Source organism: Molothrus ater, chromosome 3, assembly GCF_012460135.2.
Source record: "Molothrus ater isolate BHLD 08-10-18 breed brown headed cowbird chromosome 3, BPBGC_Mater_1.1, whole genome shotgun sequence".
NCBI classification, from domain to species: Eukaryota; Metazoa; Chordata; class Aves; order Passeriformes; family Icteridae; genus Molothrus; species Molothrus ater.
The window spans coordinates 3,206,875-3,226,467 of record NC_050480.2 but is presented as its reverse complement, the minus strand read 5'-3'; the positions used below and the strand labels follow the sequence as shown (position 1 = coordinate 3,226,467).

Genomic DNA, 19,593 nt, shown 5'->3' with positions numbered 1-19,593 from the left:
GAAACGTAGTCAAAGAAATAAACCAGGAGCATCTGCCACCATCCTCTGTGGACATCCTGCCAAGCAGAGCCACATCTGTGCCCCTGGAGGGGCACCAGCCCAGCCCTTGCTCACAAATCCTCCAAAGCTTCTGGTGGGCACAGGCCAAGGGTCACTCCAGGTTCTGCCACAGGATCCCCGCCCAAGGAGGTTCTGCACGACAGAGAGAGCTGGTAAGTGGAACTCAGTGCACAGAAACATTTCTGATGGTGGTGCTCATACTTACAACCTTCATTACCATATTTTCAGGGGACATAATAATCATTAATGTGTTTATTGTGCCCTTGTGAGTTGGGGCAGGGATGTTATCCTTTTTCACACACGTGGAATTGAAACATAGGCAGGAAAAGTACTGAGCTCCAGCTCGTGTGGGAGGGTGGCCAGAGACCTGCTCCTGTTTGTGGCTTTTCCTGCAGGATCCTGACCCGTCTTCTTGGCTTTAGGTCCTTGTTCAAGGTGTCTAAATAGGAGATGAGTTGTGCTGGGATTCTTCTGCAGTCAATAAAGGGAGAGAGGGATCTCCAAAGGAAAATTTGGACCTCCTCCCAATGGCTTTTGGAGGGTGTCTACAAGACGTGCGTGCTCTCGCTGAAATGCCCTTAAGAGAGACTTTGGCATCTCTCTGCTCTGGACGCTCACTAAGGACAAGATTTGATTCAAAACCACCATGATACAGAACATTTACCTTTTTGCCTCTGCTGAAGGGGCCCAGCACAGCTGTAACTAACTTTTGAAGATGCCCCATCATGGCTACAAAATGTGATGTGACTTAGAATGTTGCAGGAGGGGCAGAAACAAGCAAATTAAAAGCTACCTTGATGAGGTGTGAGGTTCAATGAACAGATGTCCTGCACTGGATTTTGCTGCAATCCAGTCACCCTCTAAATACCTGTGAAATTCTTATCACTGTGAACAGTTGCCCTTTTTGGTCTCAGAGTTGGACAGGCATGATGACCCAAACCTTCTCTGTGTCCATTTCAGACCTGAGTTTTTAAAAGTGTGAGTAAAGGCTTAGCTAAACATTTTTAAAGGAACTGGTTTTAAATCAGATAGACGATGAGAGGAATGTCTTTCAGAATTTACCAAGTTTATATTTTGCATATTCCATACCGAGGCTGTTTCTTTTCTTGTGACATCGCAAAAAATGAAATTAGTTTTTGACTGGGAGGGGATGATGATGAAGGTGTTCTCAGAATAACATGATTTAGCTTTTGGGAAATATTAAAGCATGACTACGTTGGACCTTTTTATATTAGACAACAGCAGTTTTTCCATTCTGCACTAAATATTCCTTTCATATTTCTCATCTTGCATGATATTGCCTATTTCATGCCTCTGACAAAGTGGCTGAAACAAGCTCTTTCCCTAAACTTGTGATATTTGTGGATAAAGGATTATTACCTGTGGTATTTTTAAAGCAATGAATAAATTACATTGTTTAGGCAGATGCAGACAAGGTGTTGGGTTTCTTGTCTGATGCCACAGCAAAGCTTTGTGTCAGAGTTCAGAGGGGATGCAAGAGCATTGTGCTTGGATCAGTAAATTTAGGATCTGAAGTGGTCTGGAATATACACTGGAATATTTTCTTATTCTGATTTTCATATAGTGTTTTGGCTGTGTGACCTATTCCACTCTCACATAGTAATATTTTAAAATAAGTGAGCAAATGAGGGTGTTTAGAGGATACTAGAAATCATCAGTATCTTACTGTTGTGGATGTGCACGGTGGCACTGCCATTCCACACTCCTGGGTGTTGGCAATAGTGAACCTGCCTCTCCTGGAGAAAGGAGCACACCAGGTTCATGGGAACACTTCAGGGCAGAAGGGTGCCTTGGGAATTGGGCTTCTCCTGGCAGCTCTGGAGAAAACCGAATGAGACTTCACTCTTGGGTTTGGTGGTTGGTTCTTTGTGTTTATACGACACAATAGGAATGGCAAAATGAGAGAGAAAAAAATAAGGTTGATTGCTCTTCAGAGAAGACCTTAGACAGCAGAATCTCTCCACTCCAGTGACTCTGGTACATGTCTGACTTGATTATTCTGTCCTGTTGAAATATGAGGCAGCTGGACAATATCTTGACTGAAACACATTGGAGGAATATGGAAATGTGAAGTACAGCTTTTGTGAAAATCAGAATCTCTGTTCACTTTATCTATAACTACACTTGTTGATTCTTGTGACTGTGATGCAATTGATTATCTCTAAAAATGATTCTCCCTGAGGTGTGGGGACTGTGCCTTTCCCTAATGGATGAGCAGAGCTCATCCAGTTTCTCCCAGGCTTGAGGCAGATCAAGGTTCGAATTTTTAACTTTTGTTTTGTTTGGTGGTTTTTTTTTTTTTCCTGTGACTGTCAGTTCAGTTTTATTTTCCAAAATAAAATTCCAGGGCAATGTTGTAGCCTCCTCTGAAGGCATTCAGCTGCTCTGTTCCTGAGTGTACCTCACACCCAGCCCAGCTTGCTGAGGATGTGAGGTTCAGCCTGTGGTCTGTTCCTCTTCTCCCTGCAGTGACTTTGGCATTTCTAAACATGTTTGCAGAGCAGAGCAGTGTCTCAAAGCCATTATGTTTTATGAGTTGCATAATTACCAGTATCTGGATATGGGATGGGGATACCTCAGTGAGGAAAACATGGACAGGGCTCGTTTGATTCCATTTCTCTCTGCTGGCAGCAGCAGTGGGACACACCACAGCATTCACTGCTGTCCTTTTCACGATGAGGGGCTTGAGGTGGTGTGAACAAAAAGTGATCAAACCAAGTTTCAATGGTTCTCTTGCTTTGTGCAATGCATCATTGTTTCTTTTTATGGGGATTCAAATGGAAAAAGTGGCTTGGATGGGGAAAAAAAAAATCTCTACTTACAGTTTTTCTAGATACTTCCAGCAAATGGGAACATAATAAAATGATTGTGTTTCTTGAAAAAGTTTAAGTTAAATTTAGCTTTGTTTTCTGCTTAAAAAGGGGAGGGGGTGGAGTGATAATAAATGTCATTTGAAAATAGAAGTGTCCTTGGTTTCCTGTTTTCAGTAGGCTTAAGATAATTTATTTGTTCTACTTGTAGTTTGTCAATTGATGCCTCCCTTCCAAAACTGTCTGTGGGCCGCCTTAGCCAGAGTTTCCTACAGTTATTTTTGCACTATTGTTAAACAGAACCATGCAGCATGTTGCTTTTTCAATTTACTGCGTGGGATCTGCACATAGTTTTCCATTGTGGCATATTTGTGTCTTTGTCACTTTTATTGTTTATATGCCAGCATATGGCCAGAAAAAAAACAAACTTCTTTCCTCAGTTTTCTTCTTTTGTATTGTTTAGTCCACAGTGCCTTTACAGCAACAATTTGTAAAAATCAAATTCCTGGAATGTAATTGGTTTGCTTGAAAAAAGAAGGAAAACTGGGAGAATACATCTCGGGGATTAGTGAATATTTAGGAATGGCTTTATTTTCCTACCCAGGGCTGCATATAGGGCAAAAAAAGCCAATGCCTGTTTTTATTTAAAAATCTTCAGTTTGGTCATTTAGGCTCATATATCTCACCATGGCACTTGCACAGACATTAGTGCCTGCATCAAGATCTTCTCTAGAGCAGCAAGCATTGCCAAAATCTGCCAGCATGGATTTCAGTGCCTGGCAAGGACCAGATGCTTGCATTTGTGGGATATGGAACCCCAAACTCAGCAGTTGTCCAACTGCTGCTTTATTGCAGTTGATCTAAAATTGACCAGAGATAGATGGGGTTTGGGTTTGTTTTTTTAACAGTATTGACAGTGTAGTTGGAGGTTGTAGAAAAGACCATTTTTTCTTAATTTCTGTGTAGCATCAATGCTTACATGACATCCTGATGAAAAAATTTCTTGGTTTATCTACTACTAAAAATCACTACAAACTAGGCCATATCCATGAAGCGATCAGTTCTGTTCTTCCATAGATTATTGGCACCCATGATTTGGTTGTAATTTGAGGCAGGAATGTTGTTGTTAGCACGGCTCCTGAAAAACAAGGAGTTAAATTTTAAAGCAAAATGATCATTCACTTACAAAACTCTGCTTTCTTGTCGGTGCACTTCCAATGTACCACATATTTTTAGCAGTAACCAAAGACCAGTAACCAGTTTGAAATCCCATACAACAGATGGATAAATCATGATAAATCCATGATGTTGGCTTCTCCTGGATTTTCCATTTGTTGGAAGCTGTTGCACACCACACAACCTACCATGTAAAAGCCTGCTGGAAACAAAATATGATTTTTCTGTAGTTTCTTTGGTTAGTGAAGTATTTTCAAGAATACCAACAGTGATTTGAGGTAAAGAATCCCTGCAGCAATTAGGATTCATTTACTGCTGGAGCACTTTATTAATTACACGTTTGTAACCACATGGATGGTCACAAAACCATTCGCACATGTCTGAATTTGGAGATTTGCAGACAGAAGATTTAACGTAAACATGGAAATGTTAAACTACTCATCTGTAGCCTGCAAAGAAGATAACAAGAAGGATTCTGTTCTCAGTGTGATTTGTGAACAATGCTAAGTAAATATTCATCATTAATATATAATAACTGTTGCTTTTGGCAGTTCACTTTTCATTTAATTTGATAATGTGTCCAGTAAATGAAGTGGTACAGGCTGCAGTGTTTTACCATCACAATTGCATATTTTCAATCATTGTTAAATGAAGGCAGCTCAAGGCAAAGCTTTAACCCCCACTAGTTTTGTGTGTGATAAAAAGAGAAGGCGCTATCAATCTTTATTGTCTGTCTCGCTTACTGTAATTGCATTCAATAGTCCACTGATTCTGTTGTCTGTGCTAATGTCAGGAACAGGGAAGAGCCAGATGCTCAGACTTGATCAGATGCATCCAGTGGCCACTTTGATAAGTTGGCAGCAAGGCTCTGGCTTCGATGATAAATTGTGAGTGCTGCAGATTATGAGCAGCTGAACACCGGGAGTGTGTGTGGGGAAACTTCTTACCTGCTTGGAATCTGCATTCCAGTGCCAGCCAAAGGCCAGCCCAGGGGTTATTCGGAAGCATCTCGTGCTGGGAAGGTGCCAGGGAGTTGTATTCTCATGGACAGAAACACAACAAAAAACCCAAACAGCCTCAGAGTGAACATGACATGACATTGAATAGTCCCATTCAAAATAGTCTCCAGTAGTTATGGCTATCTGATTCAGCAGGAGAGCTTTGGAATTATGGTATTCCATGCTTTAAGCCCTCTTAAAAGTTGTGCTTTCTTGGCACCTTTCTTTCCCCCTCTAGTCTGAAGTAGTGCCTGGAATGTTTTCCAGAGTAGCAAACAATAATGCTTAGTGCAGTATGAGCAGTGATTGATCTTGGTGAGGAAAAAACTCAGACAAGGGGACTGTGGAATAAGGTGCTTTCTACAGGTTCTTTGCACCTTTAACATTCCTCACAGGTTAATTGTAATTATTTCAGCTCTTCAGTGAGTGTCATCCCTCACACAAGTAGTTGTTAAAGGAGAGCTGGAAAGACTCAGAAGTCTCACCTTCATCCAGTTCATATCATTTGTGCAGAAAATGCTCCTATTTTTCCCTCAGGATTGATGTGAAAGGAGTGATCCTAACTGTGGATGGTCCTTACAAGTTTGTTGTGTGTGGTATCACTTGTGGCTGACAGTTCCAGATTGTGTGTGCAGTAGACCTAGGTTTTGTTTGGTACAATTTGATCTTTTTTGGGTGCTCAAGGAGAGGACAAGACAATCCTTTCACCACCACTTCTCTTGGATGCTTAAGCAGCTCCCTTGACTGCTGCAGGTGTGTAGGGGCATCAACCTCACCCACTGCAGTGTGGCCATGTGATAAATAACCTCTGCTAAGGCTCTGATGTGTACATAAAAGAATCATTATTTGAGGAAGTTTGGAAAATTAAAATTGGTTCCTTAAATTCAACAGTACCTACTGTTGCCTTCCCCCCCCCCCCCCCAATTGCATTTTTTTTCAAATTAATTAAAGTGCACAGATGTTCAATTAATGCCTAAAAAATCCATGGCTACAGCTGTGAAGCAACATTGTTGAGATTTAACATATCTAATAATGTTTCTCTCTTTGAAGAAATTCTATTAATGACACTCTGCTAAAGAACTTTGCATTGATAAATTAAAGGAAATGTGGAGTAAACTAGAAGGAGATGTCAGCTGTCTGCTCCACTTATTTATGAGAATAACAGAGAAGCCCAAAATAAAAGATCTGCTTTTCATTTTCTTATACTAACATGTGGAAGAATTCTGGTTTCTAGGCAAAATGTATCAATTTAGCTGGAAATTATCGATACCTCTCTTGCAATTCATGGGGAGGTAGCTTGAAAATGCTGCCATGGAAAAGCCAGCTGCTAACAGTAAGCATATTGGGATTGTGAATTCCTTCAGTGCTGCTTTGTAAGGTGGAATAACAGCAGAGTCGTGCATGTGAGCTGTGGTAACTGCTGATACCACAGGGGCTTTAAATTTACATTATTAAATTCTGGTAAAAGCAAAAGAGCTCAGGATAATGCAGGAGGTGTGGTGAGAACAGCAGAGGTGCTGCTGGACCAGGAGCTTTTTGAGGGGTGGTTGTGGTGCTCAGGGAAGGGTCTCAGATACAGAATGGTGAAGTTAAGTTGGATGTGAGGGCCAGCAAATATCCATGTGTTCTGTGGGGTGTCCTCAGTTTCTGAACAGAACTGCCTGAGCTACATGAATTAATCTGGTGTGAAGTATAAAATACAGAAGAGGAGTTTAATACTTTGAATTGTCACAGTTTCTCTGCTAGGTCAGCTGGTGTCCAGTGGAGGGCTAGATTTCCCCTCCCAGTAAAGGCACCAGTAATCCTCCTTTTCATTCAACACAGAGGATTTTGCCCCTGAGTTATTTTGTTGGTAGCCTTTATCTTCCTAAGCATGAATTGATAGCCCAGAAGAGACTGAAGGCACGAGCCTGTGCTCGAGGATGTCACAGCCTGTGCTTCTAACACCTGGGCAGTTGCTCAATTTATATCTTCTGCACACAAATCAAGGCATTTTCTGACAAAGAAAATTACCAGTAAGATCACGTTCAGTAAAGTGAAACTGGGCTTTGTGCTGATGTTTCCTGTGTTAGGCCAGAATTCCAGCTCCTAAATTAGAGCAGCTCCACTGGAACTAGAAAAGATCATTTATACAACTGTCCCCTTGATTGTTTTGGCTCCAAACATCTAGAGAACTGCTTAGTGATACAGCACAGGATTGTTTTTATTCTTACCTACTTGCCATTAAATCAAACCTAAGTAATTTTTACAGGCTAGTTAGTTGTAAAGGAATACCCTTTAAAATTCCCTCAGGAGTTTTCTCCAGGTTTGACAAGTTGTTTTCTACTTGAGGTGGAGCTGTGTCATTTGTAGTGTGTTTGTACAAGCACCCATTGCTTGTGCATTCAGGAGTGGGGAGTTTCTTTATTTTCAGCTCTCAGGTAACCTTAGAAGCAATAATCATACCTGTCTCTTCCAAGTGACGTGGCTTCACTGGATAATTTTGGAAATAATTTGATTTGCAGATGGTCTTCTAGACATGAGTTCAGTGCTCTAGGACTTGCTTCTGAAAGCTTTACCAGAATAGTAGATAAGAGATAGGACCTGATTTTTGTCTGGGGCCAAAAGAGGCATTTTGTGCATGAAAAATGTTGTCTGTATGTTTTTGCAGCTGCAAATAATTGGGAAAAAAACGTAATGGTTGGAGCTATTGCTTCATTTGTGTTTGCAGGTGATTGCAGCCCAGTCTCACTACTCTAAATGGATCCCTGATTCTGCTGTCAGGGAAGTTACTCATTCCCAGCCAAGTAGGATCTGCACATCCACCTCCTGGGTGGGGGTCCCAGGTGGGACAAAAAGGGGAAAACTGAGAGCAAAAAAACTGGAAAGCAAAAATATGTGTTCAATATCTTCCTTAAAGAGTGGGGAAGAACCAGGTTTAGAAATAATTCTGATGCTCTTCCCCAATGGTGCAACATTCAGAATCACCGTGCCTAGAAACTGTTGGCTGCAAAGGAGAGAATTCTTCCCTTTAACTCAAATACCTTCATTTCACAATCAAGCATCTAAAATTAAAATTTCTTTGAGATAAATTGTCTCAAATTAAGGAACCAAGCCAATTTTCTTTTAAAAGATAAAGTCAAGTCCTTGAACTTAACAATAGATGAGTATGTGAGAATAAAGTTTGTAGTTAGGACCAGTTTGAGGAAGCAGAGAAGAATTTCTAAAACATCTCAGAAGCATTAAATTTGAATTTCATCCTGAAAAAGTTTTGGCATGGAATTTCTCAATTTGTGATGTACTATGCAAGGTAAACTTCTGTTAGCTATAGGACAGGAGCCTGAGTCCACAGCCTTTGGAAGTCACCAGCACCTTTGCAGTTGAATCAGGAGATCTGGGATCATATTTAATGAACTTGTAGTATTTTAAAAATAAAAATCTCATTTTTTCTCTCTTGCTTTTAAAGCAATTTCAGAGCAGTGGGGTCAGATTGAGTTCTGTCAGAGGAACTCAGTGCTCTGATTTCTCACTTTGTGCAGTAATTCCCGCTTGTGTTAAGTTGAACGTATTCACTGGACATTGTGCTCTTGATGAGCTGAAAATCTTCACCTTTGGAAGGAGACCAGTGACTGTGCAAAATGAGAGTTGTTAGAGACAGGCTTTAAACTTTTCCCTTTTTACTTCTCATACGGGTTTTATTAGTAGTGAGCTGGGCAGATTTGAGCAAAACCCTGCTGATGCTTTTTATGCATTTTCCTGTGTTTGTAGAATTGGTTTGAGTTATGTTACAGAGTCTGGAGTGTAGAGTTCCCTGGCTGTAGTGGGTTTCTGTGTTATATTTTAAAATATCTGCATGCTGAGATATCCAGTAATGTGCTCTTTCAATAGGAGTTTGGGGAGAAAGCTCAGCATTTTGAACACGTGCTGTAAATTCTTAATTTGGCTTGCCCTGGAATTTTCAAGGAGTATTTGTGGGTTCCTGTGAGTGTTGTCAGCACATTGTTGGGGAGGGGATTCAGTGTATATGTGGTGGCTGTGAACAGGTCCATGAAAAGCAGCCACAGAAACTTCAGGAGCATTTGTGTGGTGAAGTCTAACACCATCACTGGGTATCTGCACAGATGTTAAATGGCTGTCACAAAAAAAAAAAATCAGAAATGTTCAGGTGTTGAAAATTATTCAAATTATGTAAATGTTCAGATGTTTCATATAAAAATAAGAAGATGCCACCTTGTGGTAAGAAAGATGCTTTAGTGTATCAGTGAACCTTTTGGGTGAGCAGGCAAGGATTTTAAAATTCTTTTTTAAGCAATAGTTTAGCAAATAAAATTAAATTTTGGGTTGAGAAGTGCACGGCCAAACTTCCCCTTTCTCATGTGTGTCCTTCTCTTTGTGCGCTCAGAGTTTTCACAGGAGTGCTGAAGCAAAGGCTGAATATTTCCCAGCTTTGTATTCCTGTGTCTTTTCCAAGCTGTTTGCTGTTACCCCAGAAAACTGGGGCTGGGAGGAGGGACCCCCTTTCCCTGGGCACAGCTTTGGGGGCTGAGCCTTTTTTTGGTGGTTGTTGCTTTGGGGTTAATTGTGTGGCCAGGCTGAGGGAGCAAAGTCTTGTCTCTCTTTTCTGCTCAGCACTTTGAGCAGCTGTGATTTGATTTGCAGCCAAACTGGAAAAATATGGAAAAATAAAGGTTTTAAAAGATGAATAGCATCTCTAAATTTATGTAACAGGCAAGCAGGGCTCATACCTGTGGTAACATAACGGATATCTATTCTTTATAATGGATTATATAAAGTTTGTCTTTGCCTTTGCACTTACTCAAACTCCATTAACAATTACAAGGTGAACTGTGTAACATGACAACATCCTCTTTCTCACCAGAATGCTCTTCTTTAAATGTCTGTTTGGATTTTAAAAAAAGAAAACTAACCCTCCCCTCCCCAACCTTATGCTTTCTCTTTATTTTATTATTCTGTATTCTACTTGTGTGATTTGAATAATCTACTTTATGAGCCACACACTTAGTGAGAGCACAGCACAACTGCTGTCATGTGCATGGCAACAAACTGCTGTTGTCTGACTGTTTGGGTCTCTTTATTTTACACATTGATGGGCAGGAAAAAACTACAGGCAAGAAAATAATTGGAAAATGTTACACTCCTAAATTTTGTTCTTGTGCACTCACAGGCTCCTTAACAGCAGGGGATGTGCAGGCACTTCTGTGCATATTGAGGCATAATAATAATAATAATAATAATAATAATAATAATAATAATAATAATAATAATAATAATAATAGGGTTAGCAATTTTTCCCCAATTTGAAGAAGTATTGTGCTTGTAATTAAAACATATTTTCTCTTAACATAATTTATTTCCTTGCATAATGTAATTTGACAGAGCATTATAAATGTATATCTCTATGCTTCATGACCCCATTATGAGGACAATTTTTCCATAGTAATTCATTTGTGTTGTGTTTCTTCTTGCTTTCTGATTACACAATCAGTATTGAATTGTGCAACCAACATCCTGATTAAAATGAGACAAAAACCTATACAGCTCAGCTCCCTGAAAATCTCCTCTTGTTCCCCTAAAGACAATGGCAAAATTCTTATTTGTTGGAGGAGACAAAGTTATTAAAATGGATTGCAAATGTGAAGAGAAGAAGGTGGAGCTCTAGCTCCCCATGGGAGGAAGGCAGGATAGGAAGTATCAACCACAGACACAATTTGGAGAAGTATTGCAGGAAAAAAAGGAAAACCTTTAAAAAGCCAGGACTGACAAGAGGGATTTGGGAGAATGTTTCTCTTTTTTTCCCCCAGATTTCAGGTGTATATATATTTTTTCACAGCAACAATTTATTTATTTAGAAAATAACTTCAAAATAAAACAAGAAGTGATTTTTAGGCAGGACTGGTAATTCTTCCAAATGCACAAATAATTTTATTTTTACTTTTATTTTTAATTCTATCCCATCATCAGGGCCAGGAATCTGGTGCTGCTGTGGGCTTTGCCTACCCCATTTACAGCTGCTGTGTTTCCATCCAAAATGTGTTAGGAAATAATACGAGCCAACCTGTTCAGCCACTTGAGAAGGGTTACAAAATCATTAGTCTGGACTAATTTTTGTGCTTAAAATTAAGCACACATTCTGGCAAATAATAGGATTAAAGTCTGAATTGTGCATATTTTTGTCTGGGGTTCAATTCTCTTGGTTTCTTTTATGCTCATTTTTTCAACTCTTTGTAAGTAATGTAGTATTTGATTATTGATTGGCTAGCAGTTAGAAAAGCACAATTTTGATTTATTTCTTGAAAATATTAATAAGATGAATGCCAACTGTATAAGCATATTTGCAGTGCTGTGTTGATCTTGGAAATAATCAACTGAAGAAAAAATTAGGTCTTAGTCCTTGAGACTGAACCATATCCAGAAGAATGGAGAAAGGGAGTTGCAGCTTTTCCCTGTGAACTCTGGCACCCATATTTATTGATTTATTTGGTCATTTGAGAATGGGTTTAGATGGAGCATGGGCTGACCACAAACAACAACAGCAAATTAGTCACAGGTATTAGAAAACAGGGCCACAAATCTTAGCAGTGGGCCAAGTTCAGCAAAATGCTGATTAATATCAATTATTAATTAAAACCTGTTAGAGCAGAAGTTTGGTCTCATGGTCCATAATCTAATTTGGGAGCTGTGAATTCCTAATTTTAATACCTTCTATTTTTCTCATAGCACACACAGTTTTATATTATCTCCTTTTTGCTTCCTATAGAAATAGCACTATTTACTTCAGTGCTACTACTTGAGATGTCATAACTCCAAGTAGTTATAATTAGAACTGGTTGAGAAATGGGAAACATCTTATGGAACATTTCTGACCAATTCTAATTATTGCCCTTAATGTATCGTTGCAAAATTTGAAACAGGATTTCTTTGGAAGTTGTGACCTGCTCTTTGAAAGTAGGGGAAAATACTTATTTTTAATCACCTTCATCTCAAGAGCTGTAATTGAGGTTATGAAGTTATAGTGGATTAACAGGTTAGTGGTTTTTTTTTTCAATATGGAGAAAAAAATTCAGCAAGTTTCTTATAAAAACTTTACTAAGTGCTCAACCTTTGAACACAAATGCAAAATCAAATGTTTTAAGTTCGGGCCATAAGCTTCACATTAGAAATTAATCATGAGATGTTTTGGTGATAAAATCTCTCTCATTTGAAAATGTAATTTATTAACCAGCACAATATCTATTTCAGGGCATTATTCAAGCTGCAATAAAGATTTTCATAATATTAGAATAATGTGCCGATATTAAGCCCTGTGTGAAAGGCGAACGCTTTTCCCTTGGCTCACAACTATCCCTTGGGGATGCAAACCCCAGTGCCAGGGATGGGAGCTGCTGTTTGCTGGAGGCACAGAGGAGCTGCTCTTTGCTGGAGGGACAGAGGGGTCCCAGGAATGTTGGAGGGGCTGTGAGCTCCCTGTCCTTGAGCTGCTCCCCTTGGCCTCAGTCCCTTCTCTGTGCAGGGCAGGTGGACACCAACCATGAAATCCTTCCCAAAGCCTCTCCCATGGGCACAGCAAGGGCTGGACTTCCTATGAGCACCTGCCTGGGGTGAAGGGTCTCAGGGAGCCTTGGAGATCCCATCTCCTGCACTTCCACCTCACTGCTGCCTCTCCTCCCTCCTGTCCAGCTCCACACTGCTGGTGGCTCTGCGTGCAGCAGGATACGCGGCATGCGTTTGATCCAAAGGCAATGGCACAGATGGAAGTCTTGGGGTTGAACTCTGTTGTCTCTTTCTGTGCTTGGGGAAGAAATAGTCAGGAAAATGAGAGCGAAGTATTAGTTCTGGGCAAAAAGAAGATCCTTGCAGTTCCTCTTGCATTTGCATGGTTTTCTTTAGGTTGTAAAAATAATTTAATGTGACTGCAGCGTCTGGTTGTGGGAAGCCTCGTGGATAGGCAAGAAGTACCTGACAGCATTTGAACTGTGCTATTTTGCCTGTGCTGTAATTATTTTCATTTATGAAATTCTAAATTCGAAATTCTGTTTTAAATATTGAATATTTCTGGTGAACTGACAGCTTGTGCTAGCTTTAGGATATGCCTGCTTGGTAATTATTCATGAGAAGAACAGCTGAAAACAAACTCGTTATACACCTTGGCAAGTCACTGTGATTTGAATTCTGTGAAATTTCCCTATGGCCATGTGACTTTATTCTAAAGTACTCTAACAGTGCAGATGTCCAGAATGCCGTAGTTGTTACAAATGTTATTCCTGTAGTCAAAGTTTGGAATCATCAGTGCTTCAGGAGAAGTGGAAGGAAAAAAAAAAAAAAAAGAAGAAGTAAAAAGAGGAGAAAAGACTGATGATAGAGGGTGTGTTTTGAGTGTTTGTCACATACTTCATTATGTGCAGCTCTCATACATTACCAGATATATATCATAGGGGATATATCTCAGTGCATGTTCAGGGCATAGAATGGAATTTACAGTGCCTGCAAGAACACCCCGCTGAAATGCACTAAGTGTTTGAAATATCTTGTTTAAGCCATGATACAATAAGCATCAGCACTGACATTTTTGGAAGTTTAAAAGTAAGATAATTTCTGTGTAACATCGGATGAAGAATTGAAATGCTTCAGATTTAGCTAAAAATAAAACATTTCTCTACTTTTGCCTTTTCTTTTTCTTCTCCATATGGCTCCTGAAGCATTCCTTAATTTAAATAGGTTTTAGAGCTCATCCCTTATAGTTCCTGAAGCATTCATTGCTTTTGAGAAAAAAAAACATTTTAGCATGTGCTATTCTTGTTATTCTAATTAGAAAAAAACAGCTGGTCCTGTGCAGCTCTGACTGGAGTCTTTTTCAACACATTGTTCAGATTTTTTTTCTCTCTTTCTGTCAAGCCACAGGCTACCACCTCTCCTCATCCCACATGAGCCAGCCCCCAAACACCTGCATGTGCAGCCTGAACCCACACATCTGCCAGGGAACACAAAGAAAATACTTCATTGGCCACAGGACACGTACATCAGACATACATATTAGGAATATCTGTATTCCCAAGGAACTGCAAGTGACACCGAGCTAATGGCCAGTGGTTTCCATTGCCATCCAGAGGTATTTTTAGGTGCCTTTACTTGCATTCCTGCTCCTACATATTAACCAACTGAGATGCTTTCATTTAAAAAAGAAAAAAAAAGGTAATCAGCCTTCAGTTAGGATTTTGATATCTGTAAACGTGTGTGCCTACAAATAATCATTGGAGCTGATCAAAGTCCCACTTGCTGTTGCTATGGAAATGAATCCCCATTTTGTTTACGGATGGGTATGCGCCACATGACAGGGAATGATGTCAGGTGGAAAGCTGAGATAAATTAAATTTGTGGTCTGAAGTTATTAACATATGTTTTGTGTGAGGGTGTGCATGTGTATTAACTAAGAAAGGGAAGATCCAGAAAATTCTGTTCCTTTAAAATGTCAGGGAAACAGCACCTTCAACATAAATCATGGCATCGTTTCTTCCAGTGGGTTGAAAGAGACACGGAGAGGTTGGGGCAAGGCTGTTTCTGTGGCATGTCCAAATCCATGGAGCTGTTCTTTAATAGTCCTACTCATTGTTTAATTTCCTTCTCCATTGTTTCCTCCTGCGTGAGTTCCATTTGTTGGTCAGATTGCTCTCACAACTGTCCTGAACTTTGCTTCTGTGTGTCTTGCCCGAATGGAAAGTCAGAATTCATTTCTAGCTCTGAGTAAAAAAAGTAATTTATTTACAAATTAAATTAAATAACTTGTGCATCTGACGAATAAATTGCATTAATCCTTCTGTAGACTGTGTATGGATTAGTTAAGAGACGCATCAGAAATGTAAAATAAGAAGCACTTGTCCCATGATAACACTGGATGCAGCAGAGAGGAGGAACTACTGACAAACAGCCAAAGCTTAAAGGTTCGAGCAGCCCAAAACAATGCCAGATTTTTCCTTTCCAGAGTTTGACTTGTGGAACATAGAATATTAGACCAGAAATGCAGAATGTTAGACAAGTGCCAGAGACTGCAGCAGTTCTGTTGCTCCACAAAACATTTGTATTAAAAAAATGCCCTGAAGATGCTCTGATATTTCCGTAGATTTATATGTTGTTATTCAATACAGGATCAACACTGAATTGGCTACTTTGAAGGCCACAGAGCATTTTTCTGTTTCTTTAGAAATACAATAATCTCTCTAATTCACCTGCCACGTGGTGCTGTACCACCTAGCAATAGGTGTGTAATTGAGGGCAGAATTTGACCCTTTGATTCTGTAAATCACACATGATCATTACAGAAGGGCTCAGATCTTTAGACGTTGTATGATTGCCAGCTCACCAGCCACCCTTCCTTTGTCACATTATTTTTTTAGAGGCTGACACTCTAATGAAAGCAATACAAAAGGCTGCCAGAGCCCAGCTCAGAATGCCCAATTTGCTTTGACTGCCATTTTCCCGAGCAAAAAGTGTGTTCCATTATTTGTATCAATATTAGGGTGAACTTACAACAGCTGATCTTCCGGACAGGGGCTATACCTCTCACAGCTGTGCACCTTTGTGGTATCCTGTAAATAATGATTAAACAGTAGGGAAATGAATGCAATGCTGAAGTTGGACTAATTGACTTCTGTTGGCTGCGTGGAGCAGTAGGATTTAAGCATTACTCGGTTTTCAGCCCATACACTTAAGGAATAAGATTATAGAAGATTTAGTGTGTGTGTCTTTGTGTGTAAAAGCTGAGCAAACCCCATTTTCCTTGGCCCAGTCTTCCAGAATAATCTCTGGTCCATCCATTTGTACTCATTACCTGGTGTCTGCAGCAAGGAAAGAAAGTCTGCTCTTTGGCACTGTTTTGAAAATCTTGAATTCCTTTCCCTTCTGTCCTCCTCTGCCGCAAACTTTTTCTGTCCTCCTCATCTGAGCTACTTGGGGAGAAGGAGCATTAAAGCAAGCTTGTCAAATGTTAACCTGGCAAAGAAAAGGCTTGGAAATGCATTTTGTTCCCTGGAGAGAGGCTGTATTATTCCGAGGTGCCCTCTGCTGTGTCAAGAGCTAAAGATGCTTCACGAACCACACCTTGGCAGAGATGAGTGAGACCCTCCCTTCGAAAGGCTCCGACCTGTTGAGCGTCCTTTTCATCATTACAGCATTGGAGCGCCTCGGATTAATCATCTCTTCCCACGAGTAGAATTCCTTTTGTTAAGACCTTAGGGAAGCTAAACTTTTCAAAATACACACCGGACAGGACTGAAGGGGTTTTTTTTCCTTTCCTTTGGAACCCCATTCACAGGAGCAAACCTCCATGTTCAAACTTAAAAAACAGAGGCAGCAAGGGTTTCGATTCAGAGGAAGAAAGATGCGCTGGTCTTGAGATTCTGTGAGGATCCAGCACTCTCCTGAGTGCTGGAGAAATTTGTGAGACTTATTATCTCCCAGGCCAGCATTTTAAAGAAATCCCTGACTAGATCAAATTTAGCTTTGGCACAAATGGGTATAACTAATATTAGAACCCTAAAAAGGATCTCATTAATCATCATTAAAAAACAATGCTTAGATATTCTTAGAGGTGGGATTTGGTGTTTTTTTGTGGAGTCAATTGAGGCTTAATTTTCTGTGTGGGTATTACATGCACAGATCTTGAGCCCCAAGGGATTTCTTCTGAGACATGACAGTGAGAACATATTGCTGCATGTGAAAAATACTTCTGCCAGTGGTGCTCAGCAGAAAGAGATTTTTCTTGCTTCAGAATATGCTAAAAAAATTTAAAAGAACAATCCCCCCTAAAACCCCACCACACTATTACTTTGCAGTGTGCTAGAACTGAATCTGAAATTTGGGGGTTGAAAACAAACTCATTTTTAGACAGGCAGGTGTGTTGAGCCTATAAAGAAGTTGAATGCACAGAGATTCAGATACACAATACAAAGTTAGGTTTCCATGTGATTTACTGGGTTCATTTGCTTCCTTTTCTACTTTTATTCTGGATCTTTCTATTGTTATCCTTCAAAAGGAATACAGTGCAGCAGATTCATCAGAGGCCATTATTTACTGATTCTGTATATTGTTTTCATAATGGTTGAACTCAGCAAATCATGAACTGATTATTGAGTTTTAGCAAGTGGCTAATGAATCATTGATGCTGGCTCAGGGAGAAAGAGATTCCTCTTGTTTCTGCAGTTCTGCAGGTTTCCAACAGATTTCACAACCACTTCCATTCTTTCCTTTTATTTCTCCCTTATCTTCTTCTCTTGGAGTGTTACCTTCAAAAACCCAAAGCCAGTGACCACTTCAGTTGTGTCAAGTGTTTTTCATTCTACCTTAGTGATGTCTACTGACTAAAAGCACATATAAGAAAGAACCAACATTATTTGCAAATTTCATGAGGTCTCAGGCGAATGAGAAACTATCAATAAACTTTCAGTCTCACTATAAATCAGCGACAAGATGGCACTAAAATAATATGCAATTTCAAATGAATGATTTTAATAAGTTAGCAAAACAGAATTGTTGATTAATACAGCATAACATATTCCATGTGTATTATGGAATTGTAATGAATTATTATCAGAGATGCTATTTTATAGCTGTAATGTAGCAGTGTGAAAACTTTAATAGAGGCCTGCAAAAAAGGCGCTTTTCCTTCTCATTTTTATCTTTCAGCTTCTTGAAATGCCTGTCCCTACAGAATTGTTACAAGATAATAGAACTCAAAGATTTATTTCTGATAAAAGGTTTAAATTGCAACAGCAAAATATAATAGCCCAATAACAAAACTGAATAGATATTAAAATAAAGAGGAAAGAAAAAGGCATAGACTTATTGCTTACCTGTCCAATCATGAAAATGGATCCATCATGTTGCAACTTGATAGCAACTCCCTATAAACTGTATGTTGGAATTCAGGAGGGGAATAGACTCATGGGAATTATTAGAATCATAAAATGGTTTGGGTTGTAAGGGACCTTAAAGATCATCCAGTTCCACTCCTGCCATGGGCAGGGACACCTTCCACTGTCCCAGGTTGCTCAGATCCCCATCCAGCCTGGCCTTGGACACTTCCAGGGATCCAGGGGCAGCCAGAGCTGCTCTGGGCACCCTGTGCCAGGGCCTGCCCACCCTCCCAGCCAGGGCTGCTTCCCAAAACCCCACCTGTCCCTGCCTCCAGCAGTTTGGAACCATTGCCCCTTGTCCTGTCCCTGTCTGCCATATAAAAAGCCCCTGTCCCTCCCTTTTCTAAGCCCCCTTCAGGCACTGGAAGGGGCTCTAAGGTCTCTCCAGAGCCTTCCCTTCTCCCACCCTGGCTCCAGAGCAGATTCTCCTTGGAGCATCTTCATGGCCTCCTCTGGGCTCACCCCAACAGCTCCATATCTTTGCTGTGTCCAGAGCTGGATGCAGACTCTAGCTGGGGTCTCAGGAGGGCAGGCAACAAGAGGACAAGTCACTGGTTGCATTATTGTGTGTGTGTGTGAACTCCACAGAAACAGATTTTCCTGGAAGTAATTTCTGTCTGGATTAAGCCTTATTTGTCCCTTTCACCTTTCCCTAGAAGAAAATTACCTTTATCGTAATCTGCCAAATTTAGTTTGTTTTCATTTCTACTCAACTGATATTGAGAATAGTAGAATTTTTTTCCCTGGTGTGAAGGTGAACAACGTTTGTGAAATAAAAATTCCTGTATTATACTTTAAAGGCCTTCACAAGTTTTTAGGGCTTGTGTAGAGCAGCCTGATGTGAAATCAGAGTCCTGGGATCATGTGTGCCATTCCTACACTGGGGGAACAATGGTTTGGATATTTGCTTGGGGCAGCATCCCAGTTTTTACCTTGAGAAAAGATGCAGGTTTGGATATTTCTTTTGTCCTTTTTTTCTGCTTTTCTAGGTGGAGATGGGCAGTTTCAGCATGGGAGGTTGAATCTTGTTGGAGAAAATCTGTAGAAAAGATGAGGAATGGGGTTGGGAGGAGTGAACCAGAACTACCCTTATGTGTAAGTTGGCAGGCTGGAATATTTATAATTTTGATAATGTTTTATTCCCAGTCTTGCTCATAAAACCACTTCATCATCAAAACCAAGTTGATTGGGTTGAAAAAGTCCATTTTCTGTAGTTTCTGTAGAATCTTTCCAGGCAACTCTAGCAGTTGCTCAGTAAACTCGTGGGTTTGTGGTTCTTCAGCACCAATGGCTGCTTTCATCTTTATAGAAAAGGAAGATTGCCAGGGGCTGATACAAAGAAACTTTCTACCTTGTGCAAATCTCTGAAAAGAGAGCCCTGGTCCCATTTCCAGCCCCAAATAAAAACCCTCTGATTTTCTGCAGTCTGGAATGGTCCCACTTTCCTGGTGCAGGAGTAGCAGATAGCCATAGCTGGGCTGAACTCTTTCCTCTCATCTGTTTTTTCTCTTCATATTTCACAGAAAATTTCTGCCACGTATGGAATTGAACTGCAGCTAATAAGGTCTGATTGGAATTTTCATGAGCAGCATCTTTGTCAGATTTGCTCAAAATAACTAAGAT

General features: G+C 40.1%; 1 long non-coding RNA gene across 2 annotated transcripts in view; it reads left to right on the top strand.

Annotated features, from left to right (window-relative positions):
- LOC118684973 (uncharacterized) overlaps nt 1–19,593 on the top strand; it is a 435,555-nt gene that overhangs the window by 110,635 nt on the left and 305,327 nt on the right. The window lies entirely within an intron of this gene.